The following is a 15652-nucleotide window of genomic DNA, read 5'->3' as shown; positions in this document are numbered from 1 at the left end:
CCTGTGATGTCAAGTTGAACAGAATGTCCACAGGGAGTCTGGGTGTGCGGCCAAAAACAGATAGTAAGGAGAGAACCCAGTAGCCTCGCTTCGAGTGCAGTTGTAGGCGTGGACTACTTTGTTCAGTGAGTTCTTCCAATCTGCTTTTTCAGCATCAGTCAGCGTTCTCAGCATTGACAAAAGTGTTCTGTTGAAGCGTTCCACTTGTCCGTTACCTTGCGGATGATATGGAGTTGTGTGAGAGCCACGCATACCACAGACCTTTTGCAGTTGGGAGAACAGCTGATTCTCAAATTCTCTTCCCATGTCATGATGGATCCTGACGGGAAAACCAAAGTTGAGAGCAAAATGGTTGAACACCTTATCCACCACTGTTTTTGCTGATTTGTTTGTAGTTGCATAAGCCTGTGCAAAGCGTGTAAAGTGATCCATTACCACTAAGATGTACTCATACCCATGTTTGCAGGCCTCAAGATGTAAAAAGTCAATAGACACCAGTTCAAAAGGGTAAGTGTGAGGGGGTAATACACAAGTGTGTATTCTAAGGAACACCAGCTAAAAATTCTTCCACTGATGGAGGAGAACTACAGCATTGTTTCAGAGAGTTTTATTCTCTGTCAATAATAAAACCACAAACAAGTAAAACTGAAAGAGATAAAGTCTTTAAAAAAGGGAAGAGAAAAAAAAGATGAAAGTCTATTAAAAGGAAGAACAAAAAATCCGTAAGATAAAAAAGAAACTGTCCACTCGGACGGCCGAAGGGGATCACGTGGGTCCGTTCCCACTCCGCGATTCGCCCATCGTCAGCTTCCAATCTGCAGGTACTTCCGGGTTGCACTCTAAACCCGAATAGTTGACTCAACTTAAAAAACCAAAGGTAACTCGTTGCCTTAAAAAAGTTAAGTAATGGAGCTTTGGTTGAACAAGTGAAGAGAACTGCGTTCAATGTACTTCAGCTTCTAACAGAATGGAATAGAAAATTCAAGTTGAATGTACTAATAAGCAAGTTACAGTAACTTAAGCTAACTTAGTTTAAACAATCATTGTCTACCCATGTATTTAACTCAGCTTGTTAAGTAACCATTACTTCATTAGTAGTTCAACCAAATTATATATTCTTACTGACCAAACATAACCTTTATTGTTCCTGAAACTTAAAATTTGCTTTCAATAAATGGAGCCATGTATACAGACAACTGCAACATTACAGTGAGCCAAATGTTTTTATTGAACATTACTTTTTACAAAAACTCACCAAACTTTTTTTTCAGCAACAAAAACATCAAAACCATGGACTGATAGTAAACAAAAAAACAAAAAACCTCCAAGGACAGGAGGAGATTCCGCATCTTACATTGCAGGCTGATTCTTGAGTGTCTGGAGTTTAGGTTTCAGATCTGTCTTACAGAGGTACCTGTTGAACAAAATCAAAGGTGTTCTTCATGCACTTTGCTTAGTTGAGATGGAGTGCGTAGGCAAGTCCAAAGACAATGTTCTTAGCCTGAGGGCAGGCTGTTGGTGTCCATCACAATGTTTCTCTCCACGATGATTCCCATGAGGAAGCGTAGTGGTGCAGGGACTGTGAGTGTGGAGTGATGTTCTCCCGTTCATTGCAGAGGATCCCCACCGCACGAATCTTCCTCTTCATCAATGTCCTGAAAAAGGTAACAGGGCACAATCACGTAAACATGACAATATGGAGTTACAGTCTCTACAGGCACACAGCCACACGTCTGCCCGGTCCAGTGTCCACCCACTGCCCAGTGACCGCTACAGAAAACCACTCAAGACCCAAAATGGGTCCACACTTTGGATTTAAAAAGAGATGTTGGCCGTTTTATTTCAGTACATTTTTGAACTTGGTCGCCTTTCTCTCGTAGTTTTTTTTTTTTTTTGTTTTGCAAATGGATCTGATATCACTGGATTGTGAAGGGAAAACATTTGAAACAGTAAACTAGAACCAATATAAGTTTTTGGGGTGGAGAAAAATGATTTTTGAACAACAACAACAAAATTTGAAATCTATTTAAAAATCGCTAAACAAAAATACTGATACTGATGTGACTCAATTCCCCCCCACCCTCACCCTGAATAAATTCAATTGAAAATCAGCTGACCTTTGTGGCATCAGGTCCTGCCATGTGAGGACTCTTTTTGCCTTGAAGATTTCCATGAGCCTGGGACTGCAATGGTCACGGACCTTGTGGAACTCCTGTCTCAGGCTCTTACCAACCAGCCTCTAGAACTCCAGACACACCTGAAACATGTAAAAACAAACATGGTCATGTTCAAATGAAATGACAACATGATGTGATCTTTTCAGGCAACGACCCAGACTGAAATATTATTCTTTTAGTCAGTTTTGATGAATATGCAGCCCTTCTCGTGACACTGAATTCCAAATGAAAATAAAATGTGATTATTGTAGTCCAGGGGCGTCCACCTCTGTCCTCAAGGGCCGCCTCCTGCATGTCTTCGCTCTCTCCCTGCTGCAGCACACCTCTGTCTCATCATGTTGATGTTGTCCTCAAAACTAGTAGAAAAGCCCATTGAAGAGTCCCTCATTGCAATCAGGTGTGCTCCAGCTGGGAGAAAGCTAAAACGTGCAGGATGTCGGCCCTTCATGACCGAGCTTGTACACCCCTGATGACTACATCACTTCTGTTCAGAGATGGTTGTGCAGGTTATGTCACTTTATGTCATGTTTTTGTCATTATAATTCATTGCCAAGTGATAAAATTCATTGTGACTTGCCCGCATTTGTTGGTTTAAGCAACAATTAACAGTCTGTATAGAAATAACAACAATACAGTTGTCATTTTCTATAATCAAATGTCACCAGCGGGGCTCCAAAACATGAAGCATATTGAGACAAACACAGCCCTACCTGGCGTTCAGTACAGAGAGCCAGCCAGCTCTGACACATCTGGGTGATGGCAGGCCACCTTCACCTCAGCTCAGCTCCAGCTGTTCGGGCGAAACACAGTAAAGAAGATATTAAAACACATCAAGAGAAAGGAAAGCATATAAAATGTCTACTTTTTCTAATTTACATTACATCTTCAGGCCCATTACCAGGAAGGCTCTAAAAGGACATGATAAACCTTTTTTTTTTGTAATTTCATTCACTGCTTGTCCTCACATAGGACCCCAGGTGAAGCAGATTATACAGTATCTGTGACATACGCAAAAGGTTCTGATTTTTAGTTTTATAGTCAGGAGTCTTCGGCTCCTAGCAGTGTGTTTATCTGCTCAAACAGTGTTCAGTCATCTCCATGAGCGCTCCGCCGGCCGGCCTCCGCGGAGCCGGACCCGGCAGAGCTGCTCCGTGAGACGGTGCCCGATGAGAGGGCGGTCTGCTGCGGGCTTGTTTGTCCAGTGAACGGGCCGCTGCAGCGCTCCGCCGGGCTCTCTGCGTGCTGACTGTCCGCTCAGCGCGGAGCGGGAAGCGGGTTCTCCACCCGCGGCACTGCGGCTGCGCGGCCCAGAAGCATGCGCCGGTCACGGAAGTCAGCATAGCTAACACGCTAACGCTAGCTTGTCAACAACGAGCTAACCACGTGCATGCAATCAGTTATAACTTTAAACTAGGGATGTGCGATACCACTTTTTTTCAGACCGATACCAAGTACGAGTACTTCATCTTCAGTACTCACCGATACCGATACTTGCATACCGATACTTTATACACATAAAATTTAAAATAATGCAATGAGATTATTTTTGAAAATGAATTTTATTTCCAATAAAAAGGCAGCCCAGCCACTATGTTTAAGTCCAAAATAATAGTCTGAAAAATAAAACAAGCAACTGAGTTTGCACATATTTCAATGAAATTAAGTGCAAGATAAAACAATTTCTCTGAGTTTTACACTTTGCATAAACTAAGGTTTTTAAATGTACTAATTTGAATGATTTTTTATGAACTAAAGTCAAAGATAGAAAAACCCCTGAGTTTATAGAGCTGCTCGTGTTATTTGTGCTGCTCTCGGATCTCTGCTCTTCAGTTTCTCGGTCTTCTGCAGAGTTTGCCGTCGAGTTGCTGCCGGAGTTTTCTTTTTTCCAGCACAACAGCGTCAGACTCTCGTCCACAAGCTTCGCCCTGAGGTGTTTAAACAAATTACTAGTGGTAAATGAACAACATCGCGCACCTCCTTTAGCAATTTTAGCATTGCAGAGTTAGCATTCTGCAAAGCTCGGCTCGTTTTCACTTATATAACAGAATTTCCACACCGGCGAAGTTTTGGTGAGACGAGCAGCCGTTCTGGGTTCATCCTGTTGTCTCTGCTCTGGATGAGACTCATGGAGAAGTCAATCCGCTGCAGTGTAGCCCTGCGCCTGTCAGCGCTCCAGAGAGGAGCTTCTTCCTCTTTCATGTTTGTCGGCATGAAAGAGTTAATTTGAATCAGAAATAATAAGTAATGTCATAGTTTTAATGCATTTAAGTCATATGAACTCAATCTCTGTGAGTTGAATCAACAATCAGGGTTTACAGTGCAGACGTATGAAGTGATGAGGACGAGCCTGCCAGTGTCGGCTCAGCCACAGAGACCACAGCTGAAGACCACCGTGAGGCAGAGGGGACGTCTCCACTGCTCTCCACGTCCTCTGATGCCGCTCTCCATCAAGGTCAATAAAAGACAGGATTCATTGTTTGTATGAAGTGACAGTAATGTATCCAGTAAAACCCCACAGCTGTGTCTGATGACAGAATCTGCTCTGCAGTCAGCTGCTGCAGCAGTCCTACAGCAGGCTGCTGTGCCGGATCACCAGGAGGGAAGTTACAAAGTACAAATACTTTGTCATGTAGTTCAGTAGATTTTTCAGGTGTCTGTACTTTACTGGATTGTTTATTTTTTGACAATTATTTACTTTGACTCCCTACATTTGAACACAAAAATCTGTACTTTCTCCTCCTTACACTGTTAAAAATAACTTGTTACTTCTGTTCAGCTTCCACGGACGTGACGACACAACGTAAAACAGACAGAACCAGAGACACACAGACTGTCAGCTGACATTACATTACAGCGCCACGACGACTGACAGCATCAGACAGACAGACAGGAAGCTGTGGTCCAGTCAGACTCCAGCAGCCTTCAGTCTGTTCAGGACCTTCTGTCTCCAGTAGAGTCTCGTTACCTTCACTGTCTGCTGGATGAAACGGCTCCATCACCTCTGGCTGCTGCTGCAGCTGCACGGGTCGTCAGCCTGAAGCTGGATCAGTCACATTCAAGCTTTCAGTCCACTGACAACACTAGTTTTTTATTATTTTCATTTTGCCAAGTTATCAAAAAAGTATTGTGTATAATTAACATAATAAAAAATCATTTTTACTTTTATACTTCAGTAAATGTCAGAGTGTGTACTTTACCCTGAGTGAAGGAGTTGTCTTTTTTACACAAGTATCTGCACTTCTACTTCAGTACAGAGTGTGAGAACTTTTGCCACCTTTGTGGATCATTAGTAAAAGTAGTTAACATCCCTCATCCACATTATATTCAGATCAGTTCTAAATTAATTTGTGTGTTTTAAAATCACAAACTATGCCACCTTTTTAGGAGTGTTTAAAGAAGAAAAACTAGTGTAGTAAAACCTGCTGCTCATGGTCTTCCAGTATTTGTCACATGACCGCTGTTGTCCTTGCACATTTAACATTGGTCCTGACAGAAGGGTGACTTGACATCAGCTTTTCTCTTTTCTTTATAGAGATGTCACAGACACGTCTTAAAAGAGACAACTCTAAACGTCAGTGGGATAACAGCGAGGTCCGTGCTGTGGAAACACACATGATGGACTTCATACACACTTGCAAGGTTCAGCAGAAGATGGACTGTCTGCAGTGTATCAATGTAGAGCCCGACGCACAGAGAGACCGCCGCTGGACTGGAGGAAAAAATGACATCAGAAATCGAATCACTGCCATGAAGAAAAAGGCTCCTGCTGAACAATAAGAGCCAGTTTTTGTTGCTTTTCAGATCATTCATCAGACCATCGTTTTCTCTTTTGGGAGAAATAGACTTGTTCATTGTTACCTGTATGTTTGGAACCACATGAATTGTTGCTCTGAGCTTTGATGTTCACACATTGTTTCAGTAAAAACACATTTTGACAGCATACCTTAGTTTGTTGGGTGATGTTTATTTTCATGTAATTTTGATTCTGGTGTCGATGTGGCGAACATATTCAGTCTCAATCTGATTTAGAAAAAAGTGTTTCCTGTAGAATTTTATTGAATCTCCAGTCAGCAAGTCAGTAAAATGTATTTATATAGAACTTTTCACAGATCATCAACACAAAGTGCTTCACAGTGTAAAAATCACAGAGATCCAAGACATGGCACAGCACATAAAAACAAGGAGATCAGAAATCATACAGACAGTTTATGTTATAACTTCACAGAGTGTCAGTCTGGAAAGTTCTGCCCACTTCTTCTTTGTTGGTTGTTCTTCAAGCTTTGCTTGATTCTGCTTCCTTTGCTTGTCCAGATGCAGGTGCTTTTTTTTTCACATCTTCAGCAAAGGGCAGAAGTTTGGGAGCATTCCACTTTGCCTCATTCAGACTCCTCAGTGCCTGGGCTGACACGCTCTCATTCCATTTAGTGCCACAAATCTGTTTAAACTCCTGAGCATCACGAGCAGTGTCCTCACCGCTGATCACTGCTTCACATTCAACAACATGAGCAACTTTTTAAGGTTGTAGCTTCAATGCCACAGACGGGGTTTTGTAGAAGCCCGTTTTCTCCTCACAGCCAGCAACACTCCTGACAGCTTCTATGACATGGGGGAGACTGGCTGGTACAAAGAAGTCATGTGCTCTGTTCAGTTTGCCTCCCAGCTTTCCCTGAAGTATCAGTCTACCAGCCTCTCTCATCTTTTCTCTGATGTATTCATGTTTTGTTACGTCGTGCCCGTTCTTATTGTACAGATCTTCCCCAAACGTCAAAATGCATCTCTCTTTTCGGATCACCCTTGACACTTGGTCTTCATTCACGTTATTCACCGATTCCCAGACAGCTGCTTTAACACCATCTGGGACAGGCTGGGCCAACGCACAAACAGCTGGACTCCAGTTCTTCCAGGCTTCAAACACGCAGCTTCTTTGCTCAGCTGGCGTCTTTTCATCAGCATCACAGTGATTTTCTCTTCAACAAGGCCTCACAGTTCACACAGTGCAGGTTCTCACTGGGCTGACAGGAACTGCTGACTGCTGTCTGGGGATCAGCAATCCCTTTCCTTCTTTAAGAGCTTCAGCATTGTGGGCACGGTTTCCTCCATTCCTCAGCAAATTCAACTGTATTCTTCTTTCTTTGGAGCCTTTTGGAAATTCAGATGCTCTCACGACTTCTGCATGATCTTTGTGTTTGATTCCAGGTGTCGTGTCGTTTTGCTCAAAGGCTGAACACAACAGACACAGTAGTGCTTCTTATTGTACAGTCTGCCGCCATCTTTCTTTTCCTTTAGCTTCATTACTGACTCATCTGAACTTTCAGATGAAGCAGATCCTTTGGAGTTCTCACCGGCCCGTGGTGGTGTCGTCCGGCTTCTCTTGTGCTTCTGTTCATTTACTTCCTGTGAGCTGACAGAAGCCTTTTTCAGAACCCGTTTCCTCCGTTTCTGCTGCTGGACTTCTGGTCCATCTGCCTCCCAGTCATCAGTAGTTCCTGGCTCATGTTCGTCCTCGGTGGACTCAGAGCTGCTGAGTGAGTCCTCACAGCATCGACGCATCTGTTTAGTGAGTTCTAAAAACAAAGGCATGTTCAGGACACGTTCCTGATTCAACCCCATGAAACAATCAAACAGTAACGAGGACGACACTGGGGGGTTTGCATGTTAGAGCCCAATACATAAAATGTGTGTACATGTTACTACCAAGCATTTTCCCAGCATTCCACTGGAGCGGTGAACATTACAACTGTTTCTCCTGCTTTCCAGGTTGACGCTGGTTTCAGTTCAGTTCCAGTTCATTGTTATAAAACTCAACCTGCAGCGGCTTGAAACATGTTTCAGCTCTCATCAGGGAGAAGCAGATGTCAGTGATATTCTCTGATGAAGTTATTAATCCACTGTAACAGAGCTACACAGAGAAACTAAAGATGGTGAGTGGTACGGTCCTTTAAAGGAGCTTTTAAATCATGGTGTTCCTGTTGGACATGTTGAAAAGTGACCCTCCATTGTAATAAGTAGCAGCAGCAACACACAGCATCTAGAATTATGTTCATGTGAAGTAGTGTGAAGAACTCAGGCTGGATGTGACAGAAATGTTCCTCTAATGCAGCTCTGACTGTGTTTCAATGTGGAGATCAGGAAAGAACTGTCAGCTGTTAGTAATTCACCTTTACTGAAACACACAGACAGCGGTCAGAGTTAAAGGACAAATACAAAGTTATTAGTAGATGAGAATACATGATGAGTCTCTGAAATCAAGCAGACGTCTCTCCTGCTCTGCTGCTCATGTTGCCTGCAGAAAGTCAGGAGGAAGAGCAGCGGTCCAGCGAGTCACTGACTGAGGTTACAGGATGTTTTTAGTTTGCAGCTGGTTAATTCTGAATGAAGTCATTCAGAATTATATTAGTGAGGTTTGTGTTTACATGGAATAAACGAAGGATTAAATGTTCTCTCACGCCGCGGTCTGCAAAGCGTTCTAATTGGACAGGACGGCTGTGACATACTGACGTCTCCAGGAAGTAAACAGCGTTTTTCTCTCTTTCTTTCTGGATTAACTTTGACGCTGCAGCTTTAAAAAACGTCGGCGTTCAGCGCCCCTCGATCCGCTCGTTTCATTATAACCAATTCTTCTGAAACTGCTGTTAAATAAACCGTCTGCATACGAGGCGAAACGCGGACCGCGGGCCGCCATCTTGGAATATTGCGTCATCACGACGGAGCAGAACGACCAGAATGAAGTCGCCTCATCAGCAGATAATTCAGCTTCCAAAGGAGAACGAACCCGCCGGTTTATTCAGATTCAGACTGAATTCCAAAGTTTTGGGGTGTTTATGTAACAGGTCTCAGATTGAGAACCCATTAACAGATAATAAATCCTGTAAAACAGGATGAAAAGATGAGACGGACGACCGATGCTTCTGGTGCAGTCTGGCTTCTTCAGCAGAATTTATTCACAAAATTCCCATATGTTATTTCTTTTCCACATTCCCATATTTTCAACACAATATCAGAAACAAAATCACAATTGATCTTAAACAGTCACAGTCTCAATCCTATTTTCACAATGAAACAACACAATATCATTGTAACACAAAGTATGATCTTATATCCAGTATAGTACTGCATTAAAACGTTCCTTTCCAGTCAAATTAACTGTTTTATCACTCAGATCAATTCTAAATCAATGAAATGTAACTTATTTAACCTTACTTTTAAGTTGAAATTAATGACACGAGCGTCTTACTCTGAAATCTTGGGAAGAATGTATGAGCTGAAGACAAAATTGATCCATTTTTAACCATTTCAAACAATCATGCAAAGATATTACTGTAACTCATAACTTATTTACACAATCAACAATATACAAATCCACAAGAATGATATTTAACCTAAACCAAAATGTGCTGCAGCCATAAATTAATACAGAATTCTGGTCACAAAGGAAAAACTACAAGGCAGCACCATATTCTGCCACATGTGACGCACGAAGGAAACACGTTTCCCATTCATTCAAAAAAACACGGTCAAATCTACTGAAAACATGAACAAACTCAAATGATCATCTTCTTCAAACATTTAATCACAAGTTTGAGTAAGTTTTATGAATATATTCACACTCTACTAACCTGTAAAACAGGATGAAAAGATGAGACAGACGACCGATGCTTCTGGTGCAGTCTGGCTTCTTCAGCTGAATGAGGAAGTTGATACTTCCGTTTACACGGAGAAGCAAGGCGCCACTGCCTCCTACTGGTGGCACTGAATAAGTGTCTCATAAATGTAATTGCCTCACATGACAAGAATTTTCTTTGCTCTTAGAGGAAGCAACAATTAATCATTTCGGATTACATTCACAAATCTACAGAAATAATATATTCAAAATAAACAAAACTTCATAAAATGTGACCAACATTTAATGAGCGTCACATTTACATGGTTATTTTAGAGCAGAATGAGGCTTCATTTGGATTTATAGAGGAATAAAAAGTCCCAGGTGAACACATGGAGTGTGCTGTCAGTGACACCAACCGTTTTGATAAAAACAACAAAACAAGGAAGTTTTATAGAACACCATGGACTGGCAGCCCTTCATACACCTCCGTTATCACGGAGCAGTAATACTAGCAGTAGTTTTACTATTCTATGTATGTTCATGTAATTTATTTCAGCTTTTATTTATAACAATCAGTTGAGTCCTTCTGCTCCATGGACATGTGGGCTCGTTGGTCTAGGAGTATGATTCTCACTTTGGGTGTGAGAGGTCCTGGGTTCAATTCCCAGACGAGCCCTTCATCTGTCTCTGCTTTCTCCTACCAATAGTTTTTAGGTTTGGTCAAAGAAGAAGTCTGTCCACCAGAGGATAAAGATAATGTGATTAGTTTGATATATTCCAGTTAAAAGTGAGGCAGTGTGGAATGAGTGTGGAGACCCTCCTCAGATTCAGAGTGATGATCTGGTTGGTGGAGGAGCGACCGGCCCCCAGTGACGTGGAGGGAAACCCCGTAGCGTCAGCACAGGTTCAGACTGCTGAACGAAGCCACACCTGGCTTTACCAACGTGACACAGCTGCTGAAGGAGCTCCGGCTCCATGCTGCTCACTCAGAGGAGGAAGAACCAGATGTTGGACTCTGCAGGCCAGGGGCCTCGTTGATCACACACTGTGGAGGGCCTTGTGGCTTTTCACAGGAGTCATCTGAAGGTTTTTTCAGATGTTGTGAAGTGTTTTTGTTTCGTTTAACTTGGACTGGCTGACTCCATCTGTTATCAGGGCTTTGTATCAGGATCTGGTCTGAACCCCGACTGGGAGGAAGAGACTCAGAGAGTATCTGTGACTGTCAGCTTTCTCGCCTGTTCTTCCACTCTCTGACACAATCCTTTAATAAACCACATCATGACACTTGGTGATTTCTCAGAAATTCTTTATGCCAACAACAGAAAGATTTCCAAAGCAGTTCTAGGGTTTATCTTGCTAGAAGGATCCTCCGGGATGTTGAGAGGTGGATTTTGTCTCACAGCCACAAAGAGACACTCAGCCTCTGTTCATAAGCTTGATGATATTGATGTGAGACATAAAGTCTGGAGATGCTGGGGATTGAATCCAGGGCCTCCTACATGCGAAGCAGGCGCTCTCCCACTGAACTACATCCCCTGTTTCCTCCACATGTTCTGCTGATTGTGACTGAAGTGAATCAGCTCAGTGAGTCCAGGAGGAAAACTCCTGAGAAGCCTGTTCCTCTCTCAGCAGGACAGTCTGGACTGTGGAGTGTGGCTGGTTGCTGGAGGTCAGTATTGATGGAAGCGGATCCATCACTGGTCCAGGTCAGGTGTTTTCGTCACACAGCCATGACTCCTGCTGGGCCGCTGCGCTGCTGAGTCCCTCACATTAGTCCTGTGCGGTATACCGGTTTGTACCCAATACCGGTTTTTATTTTCGTTATGATATGAATTTTTCATATACCGCAATACCGGTGAACAGCCCAAACAACGTCCGGAATGTGCGCGACAGTGAAGTGTTTCAGGTGGGACCCATTTCACTGCTGCACACCAACAACACAGCGTGTTGTTGGCTGCCGGCGAGAGCTCTCACAGTGAAGCACACGCTGTTTACACAGAGGAACTAACACCAAAAAGAGGAGCCACGTCTGTGGTTTGGAAGTTTTTCGGCTTTAAAAGGTCGGACGTGGATCAAACAACTGTCTTTTACAAATGCTGTCGAGCAGAAGTGTTGGCCGGCGGTGCTAACGCTAGCAATTAGCTTCACCACCTCAGCCGAAAACACGTTGTCGAGTACCAGGAATGTCATCAACTAAGATCCACACCCTCCACATCCACAGCTCAATCTGCAGCAGCAGTCAGACGTCCATTCAAGATGCGCTCGCTAAAGGGACTGCACATGAGAAAAAAGAAAAAAAACAAGTGGCAGGTCGAGATAATGATCGCAATCACGCAATCTGGACATTTAAAAAAAACATGATACAGCCCTTATGACAGTAAAATGGGCTATTTAAAGTCAATCAACTGCAGTAATCATTTTATTATTAGAAGAAAATGTGTGTAACAGCACTCTTGGACGAAAAAAAAAAATACCGTCAAATACCGTGAAACCGGTATGAATTTAAAAAAAAAAACGTGATATGAAATTTTTGCCATACCGCCCAGCCCTACCTCACATCCTCAATGAAACCACTGGAGGACTCAGCTCTGCTTCTCTCCAGGAACCATGTCCTCCAGCTCTTCTGTCTGACAACACTGTTTTGGTCTGCTGCCTGAAAATAAGGCCGTTTACACTGCAGAGGCTTCAAGAGGAAACACTAAACTCTCACTGTGTTTTGGTGTCTGTTTACACCACAACAGTGCTGGAGACACTGAAAACACTACTTTTTAGAAACTGCTCCAAGGTGGAACTTTCTGAGAGCTCTCAGGCTCCGTCTCCTTGTTGACAGTGGAAATGCTGCTGCTGGTCATGAACATGAGATCAGACAAACCTCCAACACAAAGTCAGAGAAGCTTCTCCACCTTAACTCTGAGGTTTCCCCTGCGAACTGAACCCAGGACCTCTCACACCCAAAGTGAGAATCATACTCCCAGACCAACGAGCCGACATGTTCATCACACTGAATCAGGCAGGTGATCCAGACTCCTGACAGCCTGGACAGTGCTCATAAAATGACGACATCCTGACTAAAGGAAATGAAAACATGAGTCATGATGACTTGAGTGATGGTCAGTTTGACCTTAGACACTTCAAACAGTCCTCCAGGATGTAAACGGGCCGTTAATGAGTCCCACGGCATGCTGGGAGAGCTGAAGAAGCCACAGTCCTGGGAACAGAGTTCCAGCAGGGGACCAGTTCACCTTTTCGTAGCCACATCTCTGTGAGGAAAATCACGTTCAGCTCATGGGAGTCAAAGAAGTCATCGAGAAAGACTCTCTCCTAATCAGCAGAACCTCAGAGACTTCTCACACTTCAAGGCCATCTGCAAGTAGAATTGGTTTGAACAGGGATCCTCTCAACATTCCTCCCTGGTAGCACCTGGACAGGGACTTGAACCCTGGACCATCAGATTAAAAGTCTGATGCTCTACCATCTGCGCCAAAGCTGGGGAACAATAGTCTGTCTTGGGGGGGGGAAGAAGCGAAAAGAAGGGGAAGAAGAGGGGGAAGAAGGGGGAGAAGGAAAAAGGAGAAGAAGAAGGAAAAAAAGGAGAATAAAGGAGAATTGACAGCTTCTTTCACTTTTGCTTGCCTTTTTACTGCCTTTATGATCTACTTAGATCCAATTTCTTCCTGAAATTTCAAATATATGGGGAAAATCTGTCATTGACTGTGTGTTTGATGGGGAAGATGTGGCTCCAAAAGTCGCTGGTTCGAGCCCCGCTGACGACCCAAATATGTGAACTACTTCTAAGTGGATACTGTTCAACTTTGACATAAAACTAAGTTTGCCATGAAAATATTATTCACCTTTTGTAAATGTGTTGCTGTCTGGTCAGACCTGCATTAAAAGAGCTTTTATAACTCTGATCTTAACAAAGCTATATAAGAAGACTGGCTTTCTTTAAAAAGCTTTTCTAGTTGTAATGATACCCTTTTATTTAATAAGGTAAATTTGATCAGTTACTATTTTAAATATATGATCTTGACATGTCATTTTATCTTGACAATGCATAAAGGTCGGTCTGTTTTACCTTTCTAAACAGACATTCATGTGAATAACAAACCAAAAGCACTGCTGCACAAAGAAAGGCCAGATTTATTGAAAAATACAAACATATCATTTGTATATGACACAAACAGATATATGAGCTAACTATGTACAGCAAAGTATTTCAACACAATTACATACAACACCATTAAGAAAATGAAAAAAAATAATCACTGAACACATCCAGGACTGTCCGAGCTCTCTTGTGGACACCGGCACCTGTGAGCTGCTTTCTGCATACAGACCAGTGCAGAATCACTTTCCACAGTGATCCAGTCCACAGGAGGAGCCTGTGGGTGAAAAACCACTCTGGAGCAGGAAACTGGTGAGAAATGAGAGCAGACTCTGGTGGTGTGGACCACCACAACTTCAGGTCTAACTGCAGTTGCTGGTTTTTCCAGATGGAGGCTGAAATCCATCTCTGGTCCTGAGCAGGTCTATTTTATTCATCTCTGCTGGGAGCCAGCGAGGCTCAGAACCTGGAGCAGGCTGTGCTTCTGCTGCTGGAGCGTGAAGAGGGTCGGATGAGGAGAGCTCAGTGGGAGCAGTCGGAGGAGGAGCAGATGGACACAGAGGTGGTTGTAGAGGACAGGGGGGTTTGAGGAGCTGAGGATGAGGCTGATGAGGTCCTGGACTGCAGACAGGTGACGGTGCTCTGCTTGTCGTGGTTCTGAATGTGACAGAGGACACAGAGGAGCTGCAGGCCTGATGAGAGAGGAAGAGAGAACAGCTCAAAACATCACGAATGACAATGGATTGTGAGACTGTCAGTGACTATGAAGCAGTTCAACAATCCCATTGAAATGTTGGACTGAGAGGCTGTTCGTGCTGCTGCTACGTTACCTTGAAGACATGTTTTCTAGCCAAACTCAGGTTTGGGGTCAATGCAGCATCGTCAACATGTTTTCTCTAAATATTTTTGACATGACCAACACCTGTAACATCATTCATATTTACCAATGCCAAAGTCACAGAGGGCCTGGGAGCAGTCTGTCCAGATGCTGCTGCTGACGGACCTGGATGATCTGGAGCGCTGGGGGATGTGACCGGGACGCTGCTGGAAGGCTGCAAGAGCACAGGGAAGGAAAATTAATAAAACACCTGCACACATTCATTTCATGAGATACTAACAACACCCTCTGTGCATGGAAACCACAGCTACATGTTTGCATCTGGCCAAACAAAGATGACCGTCCCTCAGCTGCATAGGGCAATTCTCAGTCTACAATACAATCTGAATATATCTTATAATGCCTCACACTTTTTTAAATTAAGTTTATTCTTAAGTGCACACTGAATGCTGATTATTTTGTCCAACTTTACCTTCAGATAAAGATCAGGCCACTTCTTCTGGTGGTGCTGCTCTGTTTCCTGCCTCAGAGCCAAAAGCTGGAAGCAGCAAACCTTTGCAGGGTGGAAACCCACCCCTCATCCCCCATGGCTCTGTGCTTCTTCTGTTTGGAAGAAGGAATAGATGCACACGTCACACCAAGAAGTCCAGCCAGAGTTATGCCTGAGAAATAACTATTACTGATATGTGTTATATTACTGTCATTATTATTTGGAGGTACATAAGTTTAAAAAGCACAAATTCTAACATATTGTATGTATATTCTTTAATGCATAGTTAACCTCAGTGTTTTTTCTCATTTCTTTTTTGTGTGGGTGTGTGTGTGGGGGGGACTTTACTGAGGTGACACTGCAAATTAATAAAAGCTTTTCAGTTAAATTTCTCAGCTGATATTTTTGCCAATAAGACAGCACAGTGAAGCTGCAGTAA

The 15652-nt window shown here is 43.2% G+C and overlaps 1 long non-coding RNA gene and 2 other non-coding genes across 3 annotated transcripts; 1 reads left to right on the top strand and 2 right to left on the bottom strand.

Annotated features, from left to right (window-relative positions):
* Positions 1 to 1244: 1244 nt before the first annotated feature.
* LOC115384182 (uncharacterized) lies at positions 1245 to 2968 on the bottom strand. Its single transcript, XR_003930847.1, has 3 exons — positions 2888 to 2968; positions 2118 to 2257; positions 1245 to 1655 (listed from the first exon to the last, which is right to left on the bottom strand). It is a non-coding gene; the product is annotated as an uncharacterized LOC115384182 (long non-coding RNA).
* Positions 2969 to 10384: 7416 nt separating this feature from the next.
* On the top strand, positions 10385 to 10456 carry trnap-ugg (transfer RNA proline (anticodon UGG)). Its single transcript has one exon. It is a non-coding gene; the product is annotated as a tRNA-Pro (tRNA).
* A 788-nt stretch (positions 10457 to 11244) lies between these two features.
* On the bottom strand, positions 11245 to 11316 carry trnaa-cgc (transfer RNA alanine (anticodon CGC)). Its single transcript has one exon. It is a non-coding gene; the product is annotated as a tRNA-Ala (tRNA).
* Between the last annotated feature and the right edge of the window lie 4336 nt (positions 11317 to 15652).

This window comes from Salarias fasciatus, assembly GCF_902148845.1.
Source record: "Salarias fasciatus chromosome 23 unlocalized genomic scaffold, fSalaFa1.1 super_scaffold_20, whole genome shotgun sequence".
NCBI lineage: Eukaryota > Metazoa > Chordata > Actinopteri > Blenniiformes > Blenniidae > Salarias > Salarias fasciatus.
The sequence above is the reverse complement of the archived record's forward strand: the minus strand, read 5'-3'. Positions and strand labels throughout refer to the sequence as shown.